Below are 27,432 nucleotides of genomic sequence, written 5' to 3'. Positions count from 1 at the left end.
GGGCTTGGTGATGGCATATGGTAGGTTCCAGATTTGCAAGCCTAATAGAAGGTATAGGGGTTCCCCACACCCCCTCAATAAGCCTTAACTAGCTAAACTTGATGCATGGTCATTCCTGAAGAAAAAGAGGTTGTGTGTCTCTCTCTGTGTGTGTGAAAGTGTGTGTCTGCGTAAGTTCCCCCTCGGAGGTGTAAACAGGCACTTGGCGTTTGCAACTCCGGGTTTCTGTCACGGGCTGGCTGCACCTTGAGGCGCTCAGGTGATTCCTCCTCACTTTTTTTTTTTTACTCCAGGTGGAGGTAGGGAGGGTCACGGCAGAAGAGAAGAGGCGTCTCCTCTGATCTGCCAACTCCCGAGATTGCCTTTTGTTTTGATTACGGGGTTGTACACCGCTTCGGGTGCCATCGCGAGACCTGGGGTGTGTGTATGTGTGCGTGCTGTACATAAATCGGAAAGAGAGCAAGGCAGAGAAATAGCTCTCCTGTAGTTATATCACCCAGGCGTTCATTTATTTACTTTTACCTGGAAAGGCGGCGCTTCTTTTTGTTCTGTTTTTTCGGATCAATCGCTACAATGACCATTCAAGTCCTCCTGTACATATGTTAGTGTGTATCCCAAAGCCCTCAATACTCTGGCCCTCATTTCATTTACTTCTGTCTCTCAGCAGATGGGCCACACCATTTTGCTTTCTCATGCACTTCTCCTGGTTTGCCAAGGAACTGAATGCTTGATGGTCACCACTTCAAGGTCTGGACATTACTTCCTTAAAGTTTTCACTTGTGAAATCCTGACGGATTGATTACTATCACTCCACCATCATGTCCAAATAATAATAATAATAATAATAATAATAATAATAATAATAATAATAATAATAGATATCCAACAAAGTCATACTTAGAGTAGACCCACTGAAATCAACCGACTTAAGTTACATTGAGTATAGCTAACGTTGGATATCACCCCGTGATAATATCCTGGCGCTCTAGGCAACTTTTAAATTTAGCGTTTCTATATCCTTCAAGGCATGTTGGTAGAAAATACACTTTTTTCACTCCACGTGTATGTTTGGGTTTTTGTTTTTTTAATTTTAAAAATACATTTATTCGTCGGTGGTTCTTTGGTTTAAATTTTGGGACTGTTTAAACTCTGAAAGGGAACGAGGGGTGGCAACAAATGCGCCAGCCTATAAAGGAAATATTGGATCGTAAAAGAACTCAGTAACAATACATTCCACGGACATACTTAATTTTTTGGAAGCCGCCCAGAGTGGCTGGGGTAACCCAGTCAGATGGGCGGCATAACAACAACAACAACAACAACAATAATTAATAATAATAATAAGAATAAGAATAAGAATAATAGATAGGTAGCCGTGTTGGTCTGCCATAGTATCTGAAGAAGTGTGCATGCACACGAAAGCTCATACCAAGAACTAACTTAGTTGGTCTTTAAGGTGCTACTGGAAGGAATTTTTTTTTTATTTTGAATAATAATAATAATATGTCAAACGCCGTTCATACCTAAAATTCTCCCTAGAAAGTTCTTTTAGGGACATTTTTACTTGCGGAGAAGTTGGCACCGAAAACAGAGAGGCTCTCTTCTCACTATCAAAATAATCATAATAAAACATTAGGCTTGGCCTGTCAGAAAGAGACCTCATTTGGCCCTAGAGAAAGAAGGGTGCCGGAGAGCGCCGTTCTGAGGCCTTGGGACTCAGGCAAGCACGCTTTTCCTGGGACTGATCGCATCGCACCGTCTGCATCAAACCCGGTGGAGCTCAAAGCTGTCCATGAGAGATTGATATAGATTTTCGAGGAACCCTCCCATTTTGTTTTAGTCTGAGAATCTGTGCTCTTGTTCAACCTTTATGGGATTGTAATTGCCGAAATTGACCTTCAGATGCCCCCTTTCCTCCTCCCTCTTTTTTTTTTTTTTGTCAATAGTGAGCTTCGGTAACTTTAATCCACTCCTTTGTCAAACAGAACTCACCTGGCGTTTACACGGGAGCTATCTGAGTAGGGAGGAAGTTTAGGGCAGGAAATTCCACGCTATGTCACACCAGCCCTGTAGTTTGTGCCAGGACGGGAATATAACTAGGATCCCCCTTTCTTTCCCTTCATTTTTTCTAAAATGATGAACTTCTCATATTCATATTTGCATGTGAATGAAGGCATTCCCCCCGCTGTATATTTTTGCAGTGGCTCCCGGGGCAGGTTCCCGTGCCTTAAGCTCAGCTCCTCTAGATTGGAGGCTGTGATGTCCTCGTATGGTGAAGGCGACTTGGTGCGGAAGCCATGGAAGATCCAGCGAGATGTTCTCCAGCCAGAGGCCCGTTGGGTTCAGGTGGTGGTGGTTATGGGGGTGGGGAAGAGGGTCTAGTGCAGGAGGCCTCTGCGGTGGGATCCCTGCGTCAAAAAAAGTGGCGGAGCTCTTGGGTTAGCCAGAGGTGAAAGTGAAGATCATTAGAGGGTGTTTTTTAAGGGTTGGCTGGCTGTGGCTCTTTTGGCTGGCTTTGGGTGATCGTGCCCAGAGGGCGGAGTTGCTGCGATTTCCTACCTCTCAGCGGAGAACCTGCCCTCTCGACTCCACGGCAGAAGGACGGGACCTTATGGGAAGGAAAATAGCTGGACGAAGGATCTCAGCGAGCCATCCTGGCAGCAGTAGCAGCAGCAGCAGCAGCAGGGTAGGTGAAGTTCAAGCCAGCCAGCCCCCATTCCGCCTTCTCCCTAAGGGGGGTGAGGGGTTCAGGAGAAGAGAGATGGGAAAGCTTCTGTCTATATCCATTCTTCGGCCTTCAGCCGGGAAAAATAAATAAATCAAATATTATGAATTCTCTCTCCCTATCTACCTCCATTTCGATCTGTAAATTTGGACGGGCCAAGAATTGGATCGTCTTTTCTACACCGCACAATCCCTCACAATAGCAACCCCCCCTTCTCTATTCGTTCTTCTTCAGTTTTATTTATTTGTTATTTTAAGAGTCATGACCTGGGTAAAATGTATCCTGCTTTCTTCCATTGAAACACTGTAGACCTTTGACAACTGGCGAAGAGAAGGAAGACTTTGCCTGCTTTTCAAAGGGGGAGACTCGAGCGACAAAGAGCCAAGGTGACGAAAAGCCAAGGCGATTGCGCCGCTGAGAGAGCCTTTGTTTGCCTTTTGAAGCGGGTGGGAAGAATTACCTGCGGCGGAAAGGAAGAAGGAGCCCAAGGAATCCGACCTGTTTGGTCGCCGCCGCCGCCGCCTTCTTCCTTCGCCCCTTTTCGAACTGGTGAGTGCACCTTTGCTCTCTCCTAAACTTCACAGAGCGCTGTTTATATTTCTTTTGGGGTTGCTGCTTGTTTTAATTGCCAATTTCTCTTTCTTTCATTCATTTGTCTAAACACAGATTCACGATTTAGAAAGAGAAGGGTTTTTTTAAAAGGAGTTTTTTGCAATTTCTATCTCTCTCCCCGCCACCACCTTTTTGCTCTAATTTTAATGCGATACCGTGTGCAGGTGTCACATGTGCCTAAATAATTGTGGGTTTCCTAAATATATATTGATAGGACTAAGCCAAACTTAAGAACCCTTTAAGGCCCATTGATCGCTCCAGCATGAATGCTGTCGCCTCCCATTGAAAACAATGAGATATTAAGTTCCTACGTTTGGTTTGAAAGCGCCTGTGGTCTCTCTCTCTCTCTCTCTCTCTCTCTCTCTCTCTGTATATATACATCTGTGTGTATCTATCTATGCAAATATTTTTTTTTTAATTATTTTAATGAGGTTTTCTCAAGACAGCTTCCTTGTCTGCACCGCTTTCATTATGCAAAACGCTTTACTATCAGTGCAATCCTATGCAGATTAACTCATAAATAAATTGAACTACATCAGTCGCTCTCTTTAGGAAGCGTGCTCAGTATTGTCCAGTGGCTCCCTATTTCATATTTAAGATAAAGAAAAAGTGTCGCCAGCAACATTTAAGAAAGGAAAATCGATTTATGTAAAGATTGCAAAAAATAATAATAAAGAAAGGGATTATTATTCCTGGATATTGTACTGAGATGAGAAATTAACTGGAGTACTACAAGATAAACTTTTGAAACGGCTCTGGTGTCAAATTTCGGCGTGCTCCTCTTTAAGTGCTTCCATGCAGTTTCAGGACTTATTTGTGCTCGAAACTTTTCAGTCTTCCACACGAGCCCAATCCAGCCAAAGTGAAGCATCCCGAAATCGTTTGGCTGTGGGTTCGGGAGACTCGTTCGCGTGCTTTCAATTCTTTCCCAAGCGAAATCACTGAGCTTTAAGCTTAATTTTAGCTGGATCGCGCGGCCCATATTTCTTTGAAGGAGACCCTCATAAGTCGATGGAGTGAACGTCTAGTAAAGGCTGCCACTCCAAGTCTTGTGTATTTAACTCCTAGGGACAGATATGAGACTTCTGTGTCGCTCCTACTGGAAGGAACGAAGGGACGCTTGAGACGCAGTTTTCCTACGCATGCTTATTTGAGAACAGGATCCATTTAGGAATGGGCCTAAGTCTGAAATCTTACGCACACTTTCCTGGGCGTAAGTCCCGCTAGACATGATGGAGATTTCAAGCTTCCATGTTAAAGAATTGCAGTGGGCGAGATATCTGTATCTGCCTACATTTCGTTCAGTGAGGCTGACTCCCACATAAATTGGTACAACATTGCAGCAGCCTTAACTGGGTGTGGATCGTGAAATCCACTTAACTTTTGATCCCCTCCCAGGTTTTATCTTTTTTAAAATAGTGATGTGATGCGTCTATGCTGGACTGTTATGTTCAGTGCTGGCTTTTTTTTGGGGGGGGGGGTTTCTTTTCTTTTTAAATCTTCTTAATGGTTAAAGTTGACCCGCTGGGAAGGGGGAACAGAAGAACAATGCAGCGTGCGCCACACTGTAAATTATCTTTCCCCCCTAATTCCCCTGTTCCTGTAATTTGTAATCTCAAGAAAATAATTAATTGTTAATACACCAATTTGAGTTACCCAAACGCAGGGAAGATAAAAACACCTGCTGAACGCAATCAGAGCCAACGGTAATGAAGTACTGAGAGGTTTATCTCCCCTTGCAGGAAATGGAAAGAGGGTGAAGTTCATTCTCCCTCCCTCCAAAGGCCATTTATATACAATGAAATTAGTAGTCAGGAGAGAGAATGGATCTACCGGTGACAGTTTTTAAGAAACCTGCCTATGGGATAAATGGGATAAATGGGTCAATTTAGATTTTGAAGCGACTAAGAAAGAAAGAAAGAAAGAAAGGGAGTCTGAAATGCTGTTTTGGTTACTTAATTTTTCTCCATGGATACGGCACTGTTTCACCTTCCGCCTCTGTCGTGCAATGCTTGCTTACAGCTGATTGACAGAAATAGTCCCTAAGTTTAGGGAGATGAACTGGAGGTTGCTCTGGTTTGAGGAACGCGTGGAATGTGGGCATATGGGCAACGTTAAGGTTTATTAAGTGTGTTTATGCAATAGGATTCATGCCTCTGCTGTTCTTTAAACTGCAGGGCGAGGGCGCTCTTGCCAAGCGCAAGAAACCAAGAGCTCAGTGTTCCCTCCTCTGGCACACATGTTCGAATTTCAGGTGCCTAGAAAATTTGACTGCCATATAGATACATAAGCTTCACCTTCTGTGTGTGTGAGTGCATGGGTGGGTGGGTGGGTGGCTGGATAGATAGATAGAAAGATAGACACTGATTCGGATCTCTCAGTGCTACTCTTCTAGTGAGAAATTTAAAAATTCTTTCCTCCCTTGTCATTACTGCAAAGGGGAATCTAATTCAGGCCATCTGCCCGGCCCCAGGCTCCATAGCTTATGGTGTGGAAGGAAAGAACATTAAAGCCCATGGAAATCTCTTGCCCCATCCGAATGTACTGAAGCCAAGAGTTTCACCTCTCACCTTCAATTGACAGTCTTGCCTACACGCTATACTTTTAAAGCACATTCGAAGCACCTTTCCCCCTCAAAGAATTCTGGGCACTGTAGTTTCTTGAAGGTTGTCGGGAACTGTAAGTCTGTGAGAGGCGAGCTACAGTTCCCAGGATTCTCCGAGGGCGAGGACGTGCTTCAGATGTGCCTTAAAGGTACAGTGTCGGTGTCGCTGAGCTCAGGCGCGACACTTCGTGGCAAACCACCATTGGGCACGTCGACAGCAGCGGACAGAGACTCTTACACTGAGAAGCACCGGCATCTAAGCAAGCCCGGTCCCCTGTTACTGCCGCCGCCGCCGCCGCCGCTTGTTGATGCTGTTTTTGTTTATCCCCAACCACTTCGGCTTCACCGCGGATCACCCTGTAAGACAGTTTGGGCCTCTGTGCCCTCCCACAGCAAAGGCGATCTAAAGCTTTGTGGGAGGTTTGTGTGGCGTTTCCATGACAACAACGTGAGAACAGGTTACACAAACTCAGCCGCCGCCGCCACCACCTTCCGGTGGGGAGCAAAGAGCAACCAACCAGAGGCGGGGAGGGAAAGCAATAATGAGAATTAAAAAAAAAAAAAAAGTTACTGTAATTTATCGCACGGTGCAAATCAATTCACATCCCCTAATTTTAGTTTAAGCTGCTTTCCAAAGCACCGATCACCACTAGTAACCTATTTGCAAATATTATGGGAGAAGATTGCCTCCCTATATATATATATCGAGAGAGAGAGCGCGGTAGTTTTCTGGACGTGTTCGAATAAGGCACATTTCTACCACAGCTCTTAGATGCGTTTCTCGATTGTCTCGAATCTGGTTTTTAATTGGCATTCCACCCCAGTTTGGAACAGATTTCCTTGGAAGGAAGTCTCAATAAACGAGTTTCTTTCAGTTGCAAGCCATGGGCACCACCAGGCCAAAGTTTTTTTTTTTTAAAGTCCATTTTATTTCAGAGGGAGTTGGGATCGCTTCCTTAACTTGCTTAACTTTCTGCGGATCCTTCCGATGACTTGGGCATGAGTCAAACTGACCTTAGTTGGCTTCCATTCAGACGTTTAAAGATGGCGGTGTGTGAGGATTTAAAAGTTTTATGCTCTTTGCTTTATCTTCATATATATTATGTAGGCTACAGAAAGCCACGAGTTAAAGGCCAAAAAGCATTTTCTATATTCTTCTGTTATGCCAGATCTGAGAACCATCTCAGGTTGACCCATATGATTCTAGCCAACCTAAGCTGACTCCTTGAAGCCAAGGGGGATTTTGGTCGGCGGGAAGAAGGAAGCAGGCGGGCCTATGGGGCGCGCACACGTGTGGGAGAAGGGCCCGTCTTCTCCCAACCTCGTGGGAAGCGCTTGAATGTTTCGGATCTGTTCTTGGTAGAAATCTCGATCTCTCTCAGTTTTTTGCGAATTAGGATTTCAGTGTTGTTGTTGTTTTTAAAATAGATTAGTTCAGATACTTTCCAGGTTCTCGAGCTTCCCTTATAATCTCAAGAGGTAGGCAGAGGGAAAGGAGGGTTATACTTCTGACTTTCTTTGAGGAGTCACTTTCCCTTCTCAGGGTTGATCGAGCAGAAATAATTTCAGATTGTTGGATTGATCATATGGGATGGGAGAGTGGCGTGCAGGGCTAGGGGAGAGGAGGAGGGTCACAGTCCGAGAGAACCCTTCAGAAATCACGAAGGTTTTCAGACAGGCAGTATAAGAAGCAACGAGGGGGGAATGTACTTATTTATATGGGTGTTGTTTCTTTTGAAAAATCGCAGCTCTATATAATGAAAGAGTTTTGCATTCCACAAGAGGCTGCGATAATCTTGTTTAAAGTGGGTGAGGGTGGGAACCACGATAAAGGCCCCTAAACGTTCTTTTGGGAGAGAGGAAAAATGTATATATGTATACTAGAAGATAATTTCTTCTCCTTTTGGCATCCTTAGGCTCAATATATTTAAAAACGTGGGGGCAGCGAGGATTTGTATGAGAATTATAAGGAAGCGAGTTTACTGCAAGGTTGGTGTCCATTTCAAGAAGCTATCACCCGATTCCAATGTTTACATTTTAAAGAGAGAGCGAGAGAGTGACAGACAGAAAGGAAGAAACCGTGTTATTAAGGCTGATGTTTCTTCCAAGATGCATTTTTTTCGCCGTCGTGTTTGAAAAAAAAATACTCTCCATAAAAAGTTTTGCAATTGAGAGTGGTGAGTGGTGGTAATAAAACTAAACCCACACTCCCACGGCGGGCGTTTTCCCTCTTCTAATAGAAGAAAATTCCATCCAGGTTAAAATGGAAGCATTTAAATTATTTTATTTTTTGCTGATTAAAATCCGTGGCTTTCAAATCCTAATAATTACCTACAGAGTAGTTCGGAGTCTTGGTTGGCAGGAAGAGGGGGGTGGGATCGATTGTGTCCCCATCAATAGAACAAGCGCTGGCTACTTTGCTATCGATTGGTGTGTTTATTTGCGCCCGGTTTTTAAGTATTTATGTACAGATTTTCGGTCTTCTTTTCTTTTTTCTTTTGGCTTGATCTTATCTTAGCGGCTTGGTGCTGAGCAAAAGGCGGAGGGGCTGCAGGCTTGGAAGAGTCCTTCTTAACAGCGCACCTGATTGTGGATTATTATATATCTAACAATCAACTCATACATGCTCTCTTCACGTTGCGAGAAATTAAGAAATCATTTAGATTTCGCGTTTTTGCTCTCCGTTTTCTTTATATTATAATAATATACTTTATGTTGCGAAAAGTTTGAAAACCTTGAGAAATAATGCATATATGTATTATATACACATTTTCTTTCTCTCTCTCTCTCTCACACACACACACACACGAGAAAAAGAGTGAGAGCGGGAGATATTACATAGGAGAATCGAGTAAACATACTTAGTAAACACACTTAATATCAGAGGTTGGGTGGAAGGGATTTGAGCCCAGCGCTTCCTGAAGAGCAGTGGCGCAATTTGCGTCCTGCAACCCGAATCTTAACTGGGCTCGGAATCTGACTGCGCGTTTGTTCCTTATAAAATCCCCCTCAGCGCTCCCTCCCGAAGGTTTCCAAAAGCTTTTGCCAGCAAGAACCTTTCGGAAATGCATGCTTCTCTATACTAGCGAATTCGTTTCATTTCCGCTGGTCTGAGTAAATGGGCGTCAGGATAGCGGCCTTACGGCGATCTGCCTTTCTTAATTGAAACCACAATATTCTATCTCACTGTGACGGGCGATATGTGACCTGTCCCTGTTAAACCACGAAGGTGAAAGGACACATTGGGCCAGAATTATAAACTCCTCCGGAGAATCGTTGGAAGCGCTTTTGTATGAAGTTCGTCCGTTAAAACCCCCGAACCCTTCATTAGCAGGCCGGCCATCCCAATCCTACTCTCATCTATCTAGAAGTGTGATGAGTCTTGCAGGCACCTTAAAATTTATTATGCCACAATAAATTGGTGAGGTTTTGAAGGCTGCCGGCAAAATTCTTTGCAGTTTTGGCTGCAACAGATTAGTGGGGCAACTTTTCTGGTTGTTGAGTTTTCTGTCCATGTGCCACAATTGAGAGGAAATTCTGACGTTTTAAAATCAAGATTGCTTTCTTCATAAATTCTCATTCGTCCATTTTTTTTTGGGGGGGGGAGAAGCGGAGTCTAGCCCCCGCTTCAGATAAAATTCCTGTAGAATAGAAATGCCGGTTGACTGGTGCATTTATTTATTTACCCTAGGAACCCCCTCCTCATTTTTCTGCTTCAACCTCTCCAACCCAACTGTTGAAAAATAGAGTCATTCCGGGCCGTTTGTTTATGATCCTGCCGAGCTGTCAAAAGCTATCTTTAAAAGGTACTGTTTGTCCCTAGGTCAGTTCTGTTGGAGCCACTGGGGCAGATTTCCAAGAAATCCCAAACAACGGCATTTTGAGGTTAAACATTCATGTGCCTTACTTCCGAGTAAACCGCGTCAGCATTGGCCTGCGGATTTATTTGGCATCAGAGAGCTAGACACCCGATCCTAAAACATTTACCTGGGAAGTTATTCCCTTGTTTTTGAATGCAACTTTAAGAGTCTAATGAGTTAAGGATCATTTCCCCCTGGTCTCACGTTAAGCCTGTGAACTCTGCACTGCAGTTTCTGGGAAGGAACCTGTGGATCTTACTTCCAGATAAACTGCGTTTAGGACTGAGGTGTCAGAAATATTATTATAGTTATTGTTGTTATTAGAACATCCGTTCTTTTACAAGTTGTAGAAGCTAGATACCAGCGCACCAGACGCAGATTTGAGGACGGTCTATGCTTGGATCCTATGGCGCTAAGTCTTTCCTGTGAATGAACTAGAAAACACTCGACAGGTCGTGAATAATCGTTTTAATGAGTGTGTAAAGCGTGCGACGGGGTGCACGGAGCTGTCGGGTTAAACAAACAACTTGTACCCTGACGAAATCCGATTGTTAAAGTGCAAAGTGGTGTCAGTCCAATTTTCATCCTAGCCCTAAAAACCACAGATCTAACTCGCGGGAGTCCAAATTTTCCCCATTAAAGAAAAATAACAATATTTTCCGAGCGTAAGTGTGATCTTCTTGAACGTTACTGAAGACCAAAAAAAGCATCAATTGCAAGCCAAACAGGTATCTTACGTATTTTTTAATGGGTTTCCTCCTCTTAGGGTGTGGACCCTGAACACATTTTGTTGCAAGAAAGTGCTATTAATTTTATGGACACTAACTCCCCACCAAATGTAAATGTGCTTGAAATCGAGGTGGAAGGTTTATTTTTTAATACCCGAAGCCTTATCTTAAACAGATTTACGTGGAATAAAAACATCATTGAAAGTAAGTTTCACTGAAATAATTAGAGCTTGGATGCGTAGCTATGTTGACTTGTTTTTTTAATACGTTCATGCTGTATTCTAAAGCACAGACTCAGTGTTCCCCTAAGCACTTGTTTGCAATCCGTTAGCCACTTTCCTGGGAGTAAGGCCCATTGGACTCAACGGGACTTACTTCTGAGTATACTCTTCCAGTATTCCTCTGTCAGGCTGCTTCGTTACATAGGAATCAACTGTAGCTGAACAGGGGGGCGCCCTTTTGAATATACAGGAATGGTGTTGACCTGTGTAAGTACAGTAAAGTCATTTTGGAAATAGTTGTCTGTATTTTCACACAAAACAGTATGGCGTAATCCGCCTCCCATCTTTTTTTTTTTTTAATGTTAATAAGGGACAGCGTAAAGCTCGAGTTCCTATGGATCTCTGTAGCGCTTGCGTGCTTCGTTTTCGTCCCGATCCGAAGTTGCATCGCGTCCCATTTCTCGTGCGCTGCGCATGGAAGGCGCCATTCAGAAAGACCATTTTCTTCCCAACGAAGAAAATGTGTGCCCACAACATAACTGAAAGAAAATAGAACTTGAAAGGTGTTTAAGGAGATGGCTTGGGAATCAGGCGTTGTCCTTCGATTTCTTCTGATTCCAGAGCTATTTCCTGTTGGCATCGAGCATCTGACGGATGCGACACTTCTTACTCGCTGGGAAGATGCCTGTAATGCATCACGTGAGGCTTTGTAGTAGGTAAAGAAAATAGATGGAGGCCCTCCCCCTCCCCGCCACGTATCAAAACAGCCGGATGCAAGTCTAGAAATGGGCTGAAACACGATGGGGGAGGGGAGTAACAATGCGTTCCTAGCATGCAGTTCCAAGCAGGTCTTCTCAGAAGTAAGTACCATTGATTTCAATGGCACTTACTTCCAAGAATACAACCTAAAGGGTGGGAAAGAAACGGCCTCTGATTCCAAAGTTGCCGTTATTCCATTTCTTCCGCGTACGGGGTGTGCGAGGCGAGGTAGTGAGCCCACATCCGCCCCAAGCCTTCTGCAAAACGCCAAGATACCAATGAAATCGGCAGCAGCCGCATCCACAATAAGGTTAAGAATCCGGCTCAGGAGCGCGCACTGAAGTCTCATAGAAACAAAGTGGGGCATAACTCCAGCGTGGTAGTTTCTAGAGTGTTGTTAGCAGGGGTGCCAACTTGAATGAAATATTGGGGTGGGGGGAGGGCAGGTAAGCCCCGCCCAGCATAATCGATCACATGACATGGTGCACACACACCATTTGAATGGCAATGCCCATAGGTTTTTGTTGGGGGGGGCAGATTGGTCAGTTAGTTAAATATTTCTATTGTTTTACTTGATGGGGGGCAGTTGCCCCATGGCAATGCTCCTCAACTTTGCGGGGGCCCAGCCCCCTCAAATATTTTATTGCAGAGCGGAAGCCCCCACGGCCTCTAGGGGTTGGCTGCTACGGTTGCAGACGTGAGTTGGAATTGGACCTAAGCCCTGAATCTTTCCATGATCTAAGACCAATTGCAATCTTTCGATTTAAACGGTAACAAAATGGGGAAGACTATGCACGCTCCCCCCGAGTTTCCTTGAAAAGAGCGAGTTAAAATTAAATATATATATATATAAATCCGTTTTAAGTGAATTTTTTTCTTTTGGGGGGACAGAGGGGGGTGTTTACTGGCTATAGAGAAAATAATTTTAAAGACCCATGCGTGGAGGGGGTGGCGGGATGGATGCACCAATGGGACCAATTTAAGAAGTCTCATGAGTTTCAGATTTGAATCTGACGCGCAAGACTATCTGGAACAAGGCCCATATACTTAGACCTGGGTGGGCAATACGTGAGCTGCTTACGGAACAGTGCAGGAGGGAACGAATCCTGCACAACTGGATCCCTCCAATTTTCAATCCACCAAGAACTTCCAGAACTCCCAAGTGTCAGCCTAAGGAGATTATCATGGAAGGAAAGAAGCAACGCTCAAAGGAGCGACTGTTTCTTAGGTAGCCGCCTAAGTCGCAAGCAGCTACCCACTTCCCTGTGAATAAGCCCCATTGACCTCAATGGGACTTACTTCTAAATAAACGTGCTCTGTAAAGCTGAAAGGTATGCACGGAGGGCCGTAGAGGAGAGCAAGCCACTGTTGGATTCAGCGTAGATCCCTAAATCCACACTAGGATGAGCAGCCCTTGGAGCCTAGTCTCTCCCTGGATAATGATGATGATGATTCAATGGGGCTTACTTCCAAGTAACAGGGTATAGGATTTCAACCTCAGTATTCACCAGGTTCGTAATTCTCAAAGGGGCATTAATTTTATTTCACTGCCAGCATTTTGCCTTAGGGTCTACGATTGGGAAAGCAGGTCGTTTGGTGCGCCGGAAAACCAAAGTTGATTCCTGTCTGCTGCTCTCATGAAACGCCTAAACAAACAAACAACAGCCCCCTCGAGGTTTCTGTTTTGTTTTGCCTTCCTCCCTCTCGCAACAATAGCGCGCCTTTCCACTGAGCTCCTATGGATTTCAAGAGAACTTCCCCCCACAGGGGTGCTGGCTGGGCCCCGGCTTCCTAATAGAACAGTGTAAATACTCCAAGATTGCATCTGGATCCCCCTCCCCTCTTCCCTGTTTCCATTTAAGGAAAGGAAGGCAACGCGGGTAACCATCTTCCCTGTTTCCATACGCGATTATGACTCTACCTCATCACAAAGGAGTCTGTCTGCGATCCGTTGGTCTTTTTTTAATGTTTCAGGAAGCTGGGATCTTGTCCCAGCTTAAGTCCATGTTAAAAAATGTTTAAAAACCGAACACCTCTAACGCCCGGAGGAGTTCCTCCAAGAATTGCCCCAGAAGTCAATGCTTCACATCTTTAAACGAAAGTACGCCTGGGCTGAACTCGGCGGTCCTCTGATTCGCACGTGAGAGTTGCAGTCCCAGCATAGGAGTCAACTCCTAGAGGCCGAGGTCCCTTCGCCCTTCCCCCAATAAAATGTTTGAGGGGGCTACGACTCCCCCAAAGTTTATGGTCATTGCCATTCAAATGGTGTGCTTGCGCCGATCGATTATGCGGGGTGGGGCTTACTTGCCCCCCCAATATTTTATTCAGGTTGGCACCCCTGTATCCCGTTATCGCAACCGTTTCAGTTCACCTCGTCTAAATGCGTGTTCTGTAACGGTCCAGCACACCCGCATCTCAGTCCGCAACATCCGCCGGATGTACCGGCTCGGTGCTTTCTTCTGAGGCAAGAGGTTGTGAGGGTGAGGGTCTCTTGGACCCGTGTCTCGGCAAGGATACTGGATACAGCCTCCTCTTTCCGCAAAGGTTTTTGTTTTAAAGAAAAAAGAGCAGAAGTTGTGTCCCCGCTATTTTTGGGTCTTCAATGGATAGTCCCCCGCGAAACCCCTGTCTAAAAAAAAGCAAAAAGCGAAGAGGGTGAAAATTGTAGGTGTAACTTCAACGTGGTCCGCTGAAAACGCCGAGAAACGGAGCTGCGTTGGAGGTGGGAGATTAGCCCGTGGGGCCTTTGAGACACATCTGAGGCACGGCGGTGCTTAAAGGAATGTCCAAATCGGCAGAAGAGTGTAAAACCTCAGAGGTTAAGAACATAAGCTCTTTGCCCCTTGACAACAAAAGCATCAACGTCTCCCTCACCCCACTCCCTCCCTCCCCTCTTTCCTGCAAACACCAAAAAAGACCCCAGAGGCTCGGATCCTTCTTAGCTCTTCGGTATTTAGCCTCTTGACGTAAGTGGGACGGGCAGCAGGATTCAAAACTTGGCTAAAGGAGACCTTTAGAGCGATTCGAGTTGCACTGAAGTCAACTGCGCCTTCGCCGAGCTTGAAATCAGTTCATTTGGTCTAAAGTGGTTGATGGGTAATAGATTCACATAATCATTAGCTTAAAATGTTCCATGGCACGGGACGGCTCTCTCTCTCTCTCTCTCTCTCTCTCTCTCTCTCTCTCTCTGTGTGTGTGTGTGTGTGTGAGAGAGAGAGAGAGTCGTTCAACACGTGAGAATAAGAGCGCCTCTTTCGAAAGCGTCATTCCCATTTTCCCAAATAATGCTTAAGGTTGCCATCCTCCTCGAATTTACCTGGGAACAAGCCCCATTGAACTCCGGTGGGACTTTCTTTTGAGTAGATTGCTCTTTTTTCCTTTTGTTCTTTTTTTTAGCCTTTGCTTTGAATGGGATGAAAAGCGTCCAATGGGTTAGGTGAGGGCGCTTTTAGAAGGGATGCTTCAGAAAGCTTTTAATATGCACCGGGAAATATTCTTCAAGTAGGACTGGAAAAGAATAGGAGGACCATTTGGAAAATGAGTTCCGGTATCAGCCAATGTTCGCTAGTCTGATTCTGTTTCCGAAAAGTGCTGCTTGCGGAACAATCCTATGTATGCCCGCTCAGAAATAAATTCTGTGGAATTCAACGGAGAGGCCTGAATTCCACAGGTAAATGTGTTTAGTGCTGCCGCATCATCTTATAAACTTCCACTCGGAGGCTCGCCAAAGTCCTAACCTGAGCATCTTTGGGGAACGTTGAGAGACATATTTGTACTAGTATTCGTTGGTCAGGGCTGCCAGGTAAAGGTGGGTCCATCTCAGTGAACCTGGTGAAATTTTATACTGTTTTCATAAGCGGAAGAAGTAGCAGGAATCATGGCCGAGCCTTCTGAAAATATTTTAAATAATCATAATAATATTCACCAATCCCAGTTTTCAGTATAAACTCTGAAATGGCCAGCATATATTTTCAATTTTTAAAAAAGCAGTGCTTTTTGTTTTTTTACAACTTTATTTCCCATTAAAACATTCAGAACACTATCTCGGATTGTAGTTTACCGGTACACTCAGTGCATTGTATGTACACAAGTTGTTTTTGTAAAGTGTCCTCGCAACGTGTTTATCTTTGTTCCCGATACTAGACTTGAATGTGATGTTTTAGTGCGAGATCTTTTGTAAGCCGATTTGAGGTATTTGTAATAAATAATCACAACAGTTACATCATTGGCTAATGTGCATGTCAATTCCAGGGGAGCCTGCCAGGATTGGCCAGTGTTCCCCACCTCTTGTGTACCTGGTGACAAATATCTGCTTCCGACTTTATCAGTCGCACGTGTGACACAAGGGACACGTCCCTGTCTGAGTCTTAAATCCGTTTTACCTTAAATTGGTCTGTAAACCAAACGTAAGCCCCCACCATAGCCACTCAGAGCGGTTTTTAAAATGGCTCTATGCTTCCTTAGTCTACGTTAACACAATTCACACTAGTGAGGCAAAAATAGATTTGAGTGGAAGAACAACCAAATGCACTTTTGTGTCAGGTGTGAAAGCTCCCTTAAAAAGCCCGGGGCTTTCTAAAACTTAGCGAGGACGTTCGCACATGCGCCTGGAAAGGTGCTTGCAGGGTCACGTGGAAGCGCTCTTCCAGGAGTTTGCATCCCCTCCCCACCACACTTTAGGATGACGATTTAAACTTAGAGCTCTCTTTTCGCTGTGAGTGCTTAAACATCCGCGAGCGATTAAAATCTGCTCTGAGCGCCGCTTACTGAACACCAGTTTACTTGTTAGATGTGCCCCCCCCCCCCAGTATTGGGCTCTAGGGTGCATTTCTGCCGCCTTCCCTTTGGATCTCCATATATTCTGTTTCTCAGTCTCTACTTGAAAATTTATTGGCTGATTTCCGGGAAGCGGCTCGTACCTTTCCTTTGTGGTCCATTCCTCGATCTGCATCCACATTTCTTTAGAGGAAACGCTGAGAAAGCGTGACCGAGTCGACGCCCCGCTCCCTCACTCCCCCCCCCGAAAGAGCGTGCTCAGTCTAGGGCAGGCGTGCGCGCCAGTTTTGGCCCCTCCAGGAGTTGCGGAACTACAACTCCCATAATCCATGGGCATTAGCCAGTTTTGCAGGGGCTGATGGGAGCTGTAGTTCAGTAACATCTGGCAGACCAAATGTTCCACCCGCCTGCTCTAGGGAATATTGCGAGGTGCCTGTTATTGGGATATGTCCTCTCTCCTCTTTTCAGGTAACGCGGAGGAAGGAGCGACGATGTTGATGAGCAAAAAGCCTGATGATGACGCCCAAAGCGGAGGGACGTCAGGAAAAACGGAACGAAAGAAATGTCTTTAGCAGGAGAAAGCAGGAAAAAAAAAATTATTCCGAAGAGCGGGAAAGGCACCCAACGGCAGAAAGCAACAAACACAACGGACACAGATTTCTCCTGTTAGGAGTAGCGTGGAAGAATCTTGAGAGCGAATATAAAAGAAAACATACAAACTGACAAGTGTTTTCCCTCTTCTTTCGGGCGGAGTTTTTGTTTCTTTCTCTCTTAGCTTCCTTAAGTGTTCAGATGAAAGTCTTAAAGGGGAATGATTCCTAGTTTGTTTCTCTATTGTATTTTTATCCCACCTTTTCTCCCGGGAGCTCAAGGTGGCCTGCGCGGTTCTCCACCTCTTCATTTAATCCTCACAACCCCCCTGTGGTGTAGGTCGGGCTAAGAGCACGTGAATGGCCCAAGGCATGGGCGTAGCCAGAGAGGTGCGGGAGGCAGCTGCCCCACTAAACCAAATACGGTAAATTTTCATTTAATACTTAACCAACTGAGCAACTGTGTCGCAGGTAACTCGGTTCTGCTCCCCACAACATAAAGCCTGCTCCCCCATAAATCCTGGCTTTGCCCATGGCCCATAGTCTCTCAGTGAGCTTCATGGCTAAGTGAGGGATTGGAACCCTGGTCTCCCAGGTCCTAACCCAATACAGTACAGTACTCTCCAGTATTTCCCAAACTGGGGTCTCCAGCTGTGCTCGGACTACAATTTCCACCATCCCTGACACTGGTCTTGGTGACTAGGAATGATGGGAGTTGTAGTTCAAAAACAGCTGGAGACCCAAGTTTGGGAAACACAGACTCTTTGTCCTCTCCCGCCATTGCCAAATGAGTAAAAGGCAAAAAAAGGACGGCTGGAAAGCGAGCTAGAGTCATAAAACAAAGCGAAGGACCCAGAGGCAGGCCTATTATTTTATCCTGACCTGCGTTTGTCTTTCAGCCCAGGTCTCCCCACCTCTCCCGTTTTAATCTCGGAACCGCTTTGTAAGGTTAGGCAACGAGGGATGCAATTGAGCGGCTTTGAGACTCTGTACTTGGGGAGGCCCCCACTTGAGATGGTTAAGGTGTATTACTTCGAAGCAGGCACGAGTCCCTCCAGGAATTTGAAACCTGGTCTTCTCCCGCAAGGTCTGGCTGTCTATACCGATCAGGGGCCCACGATCAGGCCACACTAGGTAGACACACGCTCCAGGAGAGTCCGTAGGTCTCATTGATTTCAGACCCAGTGGCTGAGTGCTGCACTCACGCTCCAGAGCTGCCCCTCTGCCATCAGTTCGGACTTGCTTCAGGAAGATATTTTAGGGGGGCTCAGCTCTGGTGCGGAGGCTCTCAAATGGCGATGTGAGTGGTGTTTCCTCAGGACTCTCCATACTGGTCTTATAAATGCAGGAGGACGCGGTGGGGAAGTCGGAGGTGGAGCCTTCCTGAGATAGTAGAGCCGAGGGCGTTTAACTTCAGGTTGCAGGTGGGATACCAAGTGTTAGTGCTCTTCCACGTGATACTCTCCCTGCAAGTGAATCTTGAGAATAAGGATTGGCTAAAACCTTTCTCCACCCTGTGTAAGTAAGGTTTGGATACTCGCTCGCTTATATATATGTGTGTGTGTGTGTGTGGCATTGTCCACCTACACATCTCTGTATGTGTAGGTGACCTACACATCTCTCAGACACCTCGAGACTTTACCCCTTCATTCTGCCGCGGGGGAAATCTCAAGTCAACTGAGTCCCCAGCAACCTCTTTCCTTATCTCCAGAACGGGGTAGGATTGACCATGACCATGCTTCGCCCAAAGAAAGAGTAAAGACGCTTGCTATTAACTTTCAGTGTCAGATAACGAGAGAGAAAAGAATCAAAGCCCTGTTGCATCACTTTGTCCAGCATCCCGTTCTCACAGTTGCCAGCCTATGGGAAAGCAGCTAGCCGACCTGAGCAGCAGCCCTCTGACCACTTGTGAATCCCAGCAACTACATCCAGAGGCATACGGTCTCTGACAGCAGAGGTAAAAGATAGCCCCTGTGGCTACGAGCTATTGACAGCCAGAAAAAGAGAGGCGTGGGGTGGGTTTTGCATTTGCTTCTCAAGGATGCTATTAAGAGATGCGGGCATCATCTCCGCACGTTTCAGGAGTATTCGGAGCACCCAAAAAATGTCTGGCCATTTATAAGTTGATAAATAGTATAAAAAGAAGTCTTTAAAACTGCATTTTAACTTCAGCAGATTTCCCATTTAGAAAACTCTGTCATCCTGTACCCACTAGTGAAATGTGCTCCAGACTCCAATGGCATCGGGACTCTTAGGTTACAGTGGAGTGGTTTAGGGAGAGGTTGTACGGCCATCTGCCATGCATGATTTAGTTGAGATTCCTGTATTGCAGGGAGTTGGACTAGATGACCCTCGGATTCCCTTCCAACTCTACAATTCTATGATTCCATGATCCCCATTTCAATGCAATTAATGATTTGGGAACCTGGTGGTGGATTCTCCGAACTGGACACACTTACGAGATGAGGAAAGCAAATCCGCCTGCTCCTGCAGATCTTCGCAGGCAGCCGTTTTGTCCTCTTCTGTTTTCTCTGTTGACCTCACTTTTAAAAAAAACCCTTTACCTCCCGCTAGGTGTGTGATGTTAAAGCGAAACTGTATTCCCGCAATTCCCCCCACCCTTTCTCTGGCATCTTAATGCCAAGTGAGGGTCTCATTTAGGCAACGCGTGTCCGTTTCAAATTCTAAGGCTGCAATGCAGCATACTGTACATGCTTTACTCTTGGGGGGGGGGATGGGACTGACTCCTAAGACTTACGTGGACTCTAACATGTCTAGGATTATATTCTGAGGTTGCAATCCTGTGCACGCTGTCCTAGGAGTAGGCCCCACTGAATCAAGGGGGACTTCTTTTTAGCCAAACTCGCTAAGCATTTGGTTAGGGACTATTTACGGTACATTTTGCACAGGGCACACCACCTAATTAGTTAAAGGCAAGGAAACAGACAGTCAGGTCGTGTATCCATAGCAATGACCAGAGGATAAATGTCTGCTGGGAGAAGCGCAGAGATAAGTAAAGCTATATTGCATCCACAGCAGCACAACAGGACGCCTTCATCTGCCCCAGCTGCAACAAAACATGTCTCTCCCTTATCAAACTCTACAGCCACAGCAGGCGCTGCAACCTCCAACAGTTTGACTTCACCCCCAAAGGCGCACTCCTCCATTGTTTCCCCAGACAGACGGATACCAACAAAAAGGAAACCCAATTTCCTAAGCAGATCGTTCCAAAGCTGGACCCAGGGATTAGACTGTGAGATGAAGTGTAATTTTTGCTCACATGGAAAGAACTGTAGATTAGCAGGTTCTAGATATGGCACTGGGAGTACTGGTAGCCGAAGATGGCTGTTTTTGTCTGGTATCTCAAGCATGTTAAAAAAAACAACACCACCACCAATGTTTGAATGGAACACATGCTTTATAGGCAAGGTGCTATGTTATATCTAACTGAGGCAGAGAGACAAAGAGCCATGCATGCCCTTTGTTCTCAGCAGGAGACATACACAAAGCTGTCTCCTCTCCCAAGGTGGGGATGAAGAGAAGAAGAAAAAGTAGTACATGAGGCCAGCAACCACAAGAGCATCGGGAAGGAAGATCAATAGGGTCGTCACAAGGAGGAGAGTCTCTAAAGACTGGAGGTTTCTCTCTACCTATCCTTCGCATGCAGCCAGGTCAGCCTACAGTGAAACCTGAGTTACATCCTAACACCCAACTGGGAGAGTATGAGGAACAGTGGTGGAGGAACCTCAGGGTCAGGACTTCCCTATTTGGCCTCCGAGTTTTCCTAGGACACACCTCTTTCCGATCCACAATCCCTTCTGGTGCTTTTGCCTGACTGGAATGTGACCCTGAGGGGTGATGAAGCCAAGCTGCTTGCCTGGATGAGATATGTGTGTCTGTATGTGGAAAACAAAGGTGAGAGTCACACCTGTGGCTCCTCTGTACTTCTGACAATGCCCACAAGGGCCACGTTGCCCGGGACAGTTTGCTCATGAGGAAACGCTGCCCTTGGGGCTGAAAAAATTCCCTCCCCAACCCTGGTGTTGAAGATCTCCCGAACGTATCCTCCTTACACTTCTGAAGTAAACTGAGCGTATTTTCAATGGATATGAGATTGCAGGTCCCCAATAGAGCTTCCGAAAGAACAAATCCCGTTCAAGTCGGAGGAAGCGCTTCCGAGTTATTATGCTTAGTGTGGCATGATTTCAATGGAATGGCCAAAGTCGAACAAAGAATTTGGAAATTTGATACACACTTACTGTGGGATGTAAACACAGCATTCCCACACTTACTTGGTACCAAGTCCCATTGAACTCAACGGGATTTACTTCTCAGTAGACACGAATAGGCTTGTGCTATATGGAACATGAACGATGCACTGGATGGTGGCCATTACAGTTTCTAGTTGGAGAATTAATTGTAGGTAGAGTTGCTCTGCTCACTTCCTTTACACTTGTGATGTTTTGTTGACTTTTTTTTCATTTATGGGGCTATTTCTCTTTTAAGGTATTTATCTACTGGGCTCCAAAAGCCAAAGGAGCCGAGGAAATAAAGAAGCGTCAAAAAATCCCGCGTTGTAAACACAAGGAAAGGGGAGTGGATCAGACATCACGACGACTGGAGGCATCTTCTCTGACGCTTCTGTACATATAGGTGTTCTTTCATGAGAGTAGCAGATTTCTGCCCACATTATGTAATCCTGAAAGCGCAAAAGTAGAATAATACTTGTCATAGCTGGCAAAATAAATAGGTTTATTTAAAGCGTCTGAAATAATTCACCGACGCGATCTCATTCCTTCTCCACAGCAACCTGCTAAGCACATCAGGATTGCAGGTGAGGTGCTGACTGAGACAGAGATTCTGGCACCAGCATGGCAGCCCCTTGTGCATGTTACTTCTGAGTAAACTAAGAAGTAAGTCCCATGGTGGTTGGGGCTTCCTCTCAGACAAGTGCGCGCACAGGATTGCAGCTCGCAGCGCATGCAAAGGAAACCTGAACACTTACATCCTCAGTCTATGCAGGTAGCAGCGGAACTTCCTTCTCAGTAAAAATGGGCATTTCTTCCTGTATCCCCAGTGGAGCGAGGGAACCTCTCCCTTGCTGGAAGGCTTCAAAGCAGAAGTTGGACTGTTTGTGGATATTGTAGCTCTGAATGTCCTGCATGGAGCAGGGCGGTTGAGCCCCACTCTAATGCTAAAACCCTTTCATCCTATGATATGGGACCAGTGAACACTTGAATCTCCACCCTCAGTAGACCTGAATGGGAGTAGCTCCCTCCTGGATTTCAAAAGGATTCATTTTGAGGGTGCCGCCTCTGCACCCATGTGGAAATATACTATTAGAGTACCAGGTGCTAAGTAGGAGAACTCTCGGCAAAGAATTCTGCTCCAAACCGAAATTAAAAAATAAATCCGATTAATGAGCTATAATTGGTCATTTATTCCGGTCCCTGGCAACAAAGGGAAAACTATGAGAAAGGAATGGATTTCGGGGCCCTCGTTTTGGCATGGAAAGGAAAAGCTTTCCCTCGGCCTTTTCTTCCCCGCTGGCAGTGGGTGCAAACTGACCGCGCCGAGCTATTTTGCCCGCGGTTCGCACATTTTGCAGGCTGACGTCTAAACAAACAAGGATCAACCTGCTAATAGGAGCGAGAGTCGGGATGTGAGTCCAGAAGAGGCTACTCTGTTTGCCGGCAATCCGGAATTAGTGGAAGCAGCCGGTGTAAACGAAAAGATAAATGAACCTCAACAGAAGAGGCGCACACCTTCCCGTTGGCCATCAATAGAGAGGCCGGCTTCACAAACAGATACGGGCTGCAAACAGCAACATGAAATCGATTTCCTAGTTTGAGGGTGGTGGCGGCGCGGCGGGGTTGCGCGCGGAGGAGGGTCAGCCGGCTCTTTGTGGTTCTCCGCTGTGCTTTGTTGATTTCATCCGCGCTGGGGTCTCGGTCACCTTCCTTTGCACGACTCCGGCGGCTCCTCTAGCAGTATCGAGGGTTTCATTCTGGGGGCAAAATGAAAGGAAAGGTCGTTTACACGAGCCGCAGTTATTTATTTATTTATTTATCTGTCTATTGGATTTATACCTTGCCCTTCCTCCATAAGAAAGTCCAGGGCGGCCAATGTAAAAAAAAATATGAAAACAAAACAAAACATTCTAAAACGGATTAAAGCGTTCCAGAAACAATTACGATTCGAAACACCCAAAAGCAGTTACAGTTAAAAGCGTTCCAACAGCAATTGCAATGACAAACGTCCTTCCACCCAGTGATCTCGAGGTTGCCAATAACAGTATGTGTGCGTGCATGTATGTATTTATGGCATCTATATCTCATCTTTTTCTCCAAGGGGCTCAAGATAGTGTACCTGGTTCGCCCCCTCCTCATTTAATCCCCACATGTGAGGTAAGCTAGGCTGAAAGGCAGTGATTCGCTCAACGTCACCCAGTGAGCTTCATGGCCCAGTGGGGATTGGACTTCCCGGTCCTATTCCGTCACTCTAACCACTACATTACACCATACTGGCTCTGAGTGTATTTTTCAGCCACCAAATGTCTGGGTAGATGCGTCGGAATGGCGTGGTTGGACCTTCTTGACTTGCCCTCAGCTATTAGGAGAAGAGTGTGGATTTCGATGGGATTTCTTGCCAAATAGTGGTGTTCACGACCCCTTAAAACGAACGGGAGTATGGTACAGTGGTACCTCGGGTTACAGACGCTCCAGGTTACAGACGCTTCAGATTAGAGACTCCGCTAACCCAGAAATAGTACCTCAGGTTAAGAACTTTGCTTCAGGATGAGAACAGAAATCACGCAGTGGCAGCGCGGCGGCAGCGGGAGGCCCCATTAGCTAAAGTGGTACCTCAGGTTAAGAATGGACCTCCAGAACGAATTAAGTTCTTAACCCGAGGTACCACTGTACTGTCTTTCTCTAGTAAGTTTGTTCAGGATTGGAGACGGAACCATCTGAGCTGTTGCCCTGGAAAGCGAAGGCTAGATACACCATCCTGATCCTATCTACGCTGTGTTTTAATTGTTGTAACCCGCCCTGGGACCTTCGGGTGAAAGGCGGGTGTTTACTCGGAAGCATGTTGAGTTAAGAAATATATCTTCAGAAAGAAAATGCTTGCAATAAGAGGACTGGATCTGTGTGTCCAGTTTGATTCGTCCTAGAAAGGAGGGATAGCAGATCAAAAGCAAAACAAAGGAAAACAGGAAGGGTTGAATCAATATTGTTTTGATCAAGTCCCCCACTGGAGTTCATCAGGGTCCTGGTATTTCCAGGTATTGCCCACAGTCACTTTGGCCAAAGGAGCAATTCGCTCTAAAACTTTTTGAAAGGTAATATAAGGCTTTGAGCTGATTTCAAAGCCCCGAAGAACAATTGGGAAGGAACAGAAACCACAAACCAGTAAGCCTAGATCTGTCTAGTTTTCCTGAGGAACGTGTCATAGGCAGATAAATGCAATCACCGACCAAGATTTCTTTGAACAGAGTTGCACCAGCACTTTCAGCGGAACACAGTATGTTCCTTTAGAATCAGTGGAATTAATTCCGCCTGCAGGAGCCCTAACAATACTTACAGTCCTATCCTACGAAGCCAATAGAAAGCAATTGGTTTAGGGCCGGACCGCCTAACTATAAGGAGGATCGAGCTGTGACTTGACAGGGATGATCCCCTGAAATTAATGGGGCTTACTACCAGCGAGGTTTAAGGGCAGGAGCTCTGATTTAAACCGATGGGGCGCCAGACTGTTTCCTGAACCTTCCTAACTTCCTCCAATTGCGAGTGTAGAAGCGCAGGGCTGATTCGATTTAGTTTAGACCAGCGCGCTTGCTTGCTTGCTTAGTTTAGTAGTTGTCCTCTAAAAAGGCTTTCAGAGGGGCCTGTTACCCCCAACTCTCTCCTCACTCCAGCAGCAAGTCATGCTTCATCTTGACTGGCTTGAAGGTCACAGCTGCCAAAGTCACCCGGACGGATCGCTTCATTCCGACCAGGGCTCTGTTTTTCCACAGCTTTTCCCACCGCCTCACCTTCCATTTATCTACCCACCACGTCACTGCCAACCGAAAGAACAGGGAAGGCCACGCCAAAGAAATCAAAAATAAATCGGGAAAGGGGGTTGCTTTGATTAAAAGTTGGTTTTCTGAAAGAAGAATGAGGTGTGAAGTTGCTGACACTTTCCCAAATATTTCTGAACAGTGTATTATTTTTATTTTTGAGGGGTGGTGCTGAAGCTGCCCTTAAAAACAGGCAGTGAAGATTTAGTAACTATGTATTCTGAGCCAGAACTTTGATTCTCCCACGCCATTTTCATTTGTCCTGAGAGGAGAAGGTTTCTTAAGCCAAGTGCTGGAGAGAAAGGGGCCGCGGAACGGCGCATTTGTAGCCTGGGCACCAGAAACCATGAGGGCCTCTGCGTGGAACTGCAAAATTTATCCAGGCTACGGCTGGTCATTGCTGGGAAAGAGCTCAATTGAGGTCCCTGCTTTCAGTTCAGCTGTGTTGTTCTAAAAAAAGAAAGAAAAGAAAAGCAACATCAACCAAACGCTTGTCCTTCCTCACTTGACCTGTCAATAGATTTCCCCAGACCAGAAACAGAGTATAATTGATTAATCATCTGCTATTTAATCAATTTGGGCACATTATCCAAGCCTCAATAGAGATGCCTTTTCTGAGATAAGGTTGGAAAGAAAGAAAGATGTATTCTTTCTCTTCTTTCCCAAGAAGAGCTTGGTTCCCCTGCTTCCAGAATAGTCTCCATCCTCAGCTGTTCTACCTGGCTGTTTCCAGAAGGAGAGGTGAGACGGTTTCTCTCATGGTCCTAGGCTTAGTTCCTGACAGTACAAAACACCTGCCCCAAACCCTGCAGAGCCATTGCCAGACACTGTGGAGTCTACATTGGAGGCAATACTGAGTTAAACATACCAAAGACCTGACTCAAGTTCTTATCTTCTTCTCCCAGAACTCCTGCATGGTTGTCTTTCCCCTCCCCCATCTTTCTCCTTTCAATACATTTTTATATTATAAGCAATGATTTTAAACTAGGAATTGATCTGTGTGCAAGGTGATACATAAAAGTAAAAAATAAAACAGCTTTGTCTCAAATGGTAGGATTTGATAGGCTGTCTTTCCCATATAAATCTGCCCATTCTCAATGTCTGCTCCAGCTATCCCCACCCTTAAGATTATGGATGACTGCCTTTCCCAGAGAGGTCCAATTGGCATCACTACTTTTTATTCTTCCTGGCCTTTCTAGGAATGCTGCTGAATCCTTCACTTTACTGCTGGCTGTTTATATTTGTTGTTTGCTGGATTTTAATTGTTCTGGGTTGGATTCAGAATACATGACTGCACATGATACTGAAATCAATGGGACTTACTTCTTAGAACACATGCATAGGCTTCAACTGTTAGTCTGGAGCCAGCCCATCTTATTCAGCTTTTTAAAGCATAACCCTGTGTATATTTACTCAGAAGAAAAGCTCCTTTAGTTTCCTGGGGCTTATTCCCAGGAGACTGGACATACGTTCATGGAGTTAATGGTTCTTATGAATGAAAATACCTTCCTTGGAAACGCAGGCAGGAATATTTTAGATGAATGGAGAGCTATGGTAGAGCCATTTCTTAGGCCCATTACCAATTTAATCTTTGCCCACTTTGTTCAAGTTCATGTACTTGTGATTATTCAAACAGGTACGGATTTTTAAACGCTAAAATCTTGATACAGGCAGATGCAAAGCATAAGAACAGAAGAAATATAAGAACATAGGAGGTGCCTATTTGATCAGGCCAATGACCCATCTAGTTCAGCATCCTGTTATCACAGTGGCCAACCAGATCCTGGTAGGAAACCAAAAGGCATGGTCTGAGCACAAGAGAACTCTTCCCTGGTCCCAGTGGTCTCCAACTGATACCTAAGAAGCACTGCTGCTTCTGATTGTATAGGTAAAGCCTAGCCATCACGGCCAATAGCCATTGAAGGCCTTCTCTTCCATGAAAGGAAGCATAGGTGTCAGTTATGTCAAATGAAACCCAGATTTTTTCTGGGATGTGAGGGGAAGGGAAAGCTTGCTATTGAAACTACTTTAAATGAATTTCAATATCAGGAAGTTAAAATTTATGCTGAAACTCAGAATTCTAAGTCTGAAAACTTGAAGCCTCAAAATAACACACACACCCCCCTCCATTGTTTTGTGGAGTTTTGCGCAGCAGTGATTTGAATTTCAAATATATTGTAAAAGATTTGTGTCAAGTCTAATTCTTGGAAACTCTGTATTGAGCTTTTCTGAGCTCTGGAGTTTGAAACTAACATTCCTCCGCTCCCAAATGTTGGTTGGCTAATTTGTATTTTGAAATCATTACCTCCAAAAAGCAGGGCCCCTCCGCCTAATAAAGAATTGTGTTAAAAGTTGCTAAGCAACTTAAAAGGACGTTTGCTTTCAAGAAGCTCACTTGTTTGTTTAAATCCCGAGTATGTTGCATATTATTAGCTGCATTACATAAATCAACAAAGGAATCTATATTGGCAAGGGGAGAGGACATTCCTACCCT

At 45.4% G+C, this 27,432-nt stretch overlaps 1 protein-coding gene and 1 long non-coding RNA gene across 8 annotated transcripts in view; one reads left to right on the top strand and one right to left on the bottom strand.

Moving 5' to 3' along the window:
• FOXG1 (forkhead box G1) overlaps positions 1-27,432 on the top strand; it is a 55,253-nt gene that overhangs the window by 5,715 nt on the left and 22,106 nt on the right. Inside the window, exons 1-3 of one of the 7 annotated variants that reach the window (XR_014224047.1) lie at positions 2,353-2,686; positions 3,035-3,274; positions 16,755-17,012. The exons of 1 other annotated variant lie outside the window; for it this stretch is intronic. The gene's annotated coding sequence lies outside the window, so the exon portion shown is untranslated. Of the gene's footprint in view, positions 1-2,352; positions 2,687-3,034; positions 3,275-16,754; positions 17,013-23,097; positions 23,187-27,432 lie in introns of those variants that run through there. 5 more of the 7 variants (XR_014224046.1, XR_014224042.1, XM_082240540.1 and 2 more) reach the window with 5 other exon arrangements.
• Positions 21,169-23,156, bottom strand: LOC309542789. The gene is made up of 2 exons (XR_014224435.1): positions 22,642-23,156; positions 21,169-21,575 (listed from the first exon to the last, which is right to left on the bottom strand). It is a non-coding gene; the product is annotated as an uncharacterized lncRNA (long non-coding RNA).

This window comes from Podarcis vaucheri (genome assembly GCF_965113315.1).
Source record: "Podarcis vaucheri genome assembly, chromosome: 1".
NCBI lineage: Eukaryota > Metazoa > Chordata > Lepidosauria > Squamata > Lacertidae > Podarcis > Podarcis vaucheri.
This window is presented reverse-complemented; position numbering and strand designations above follow the sequence as displayed.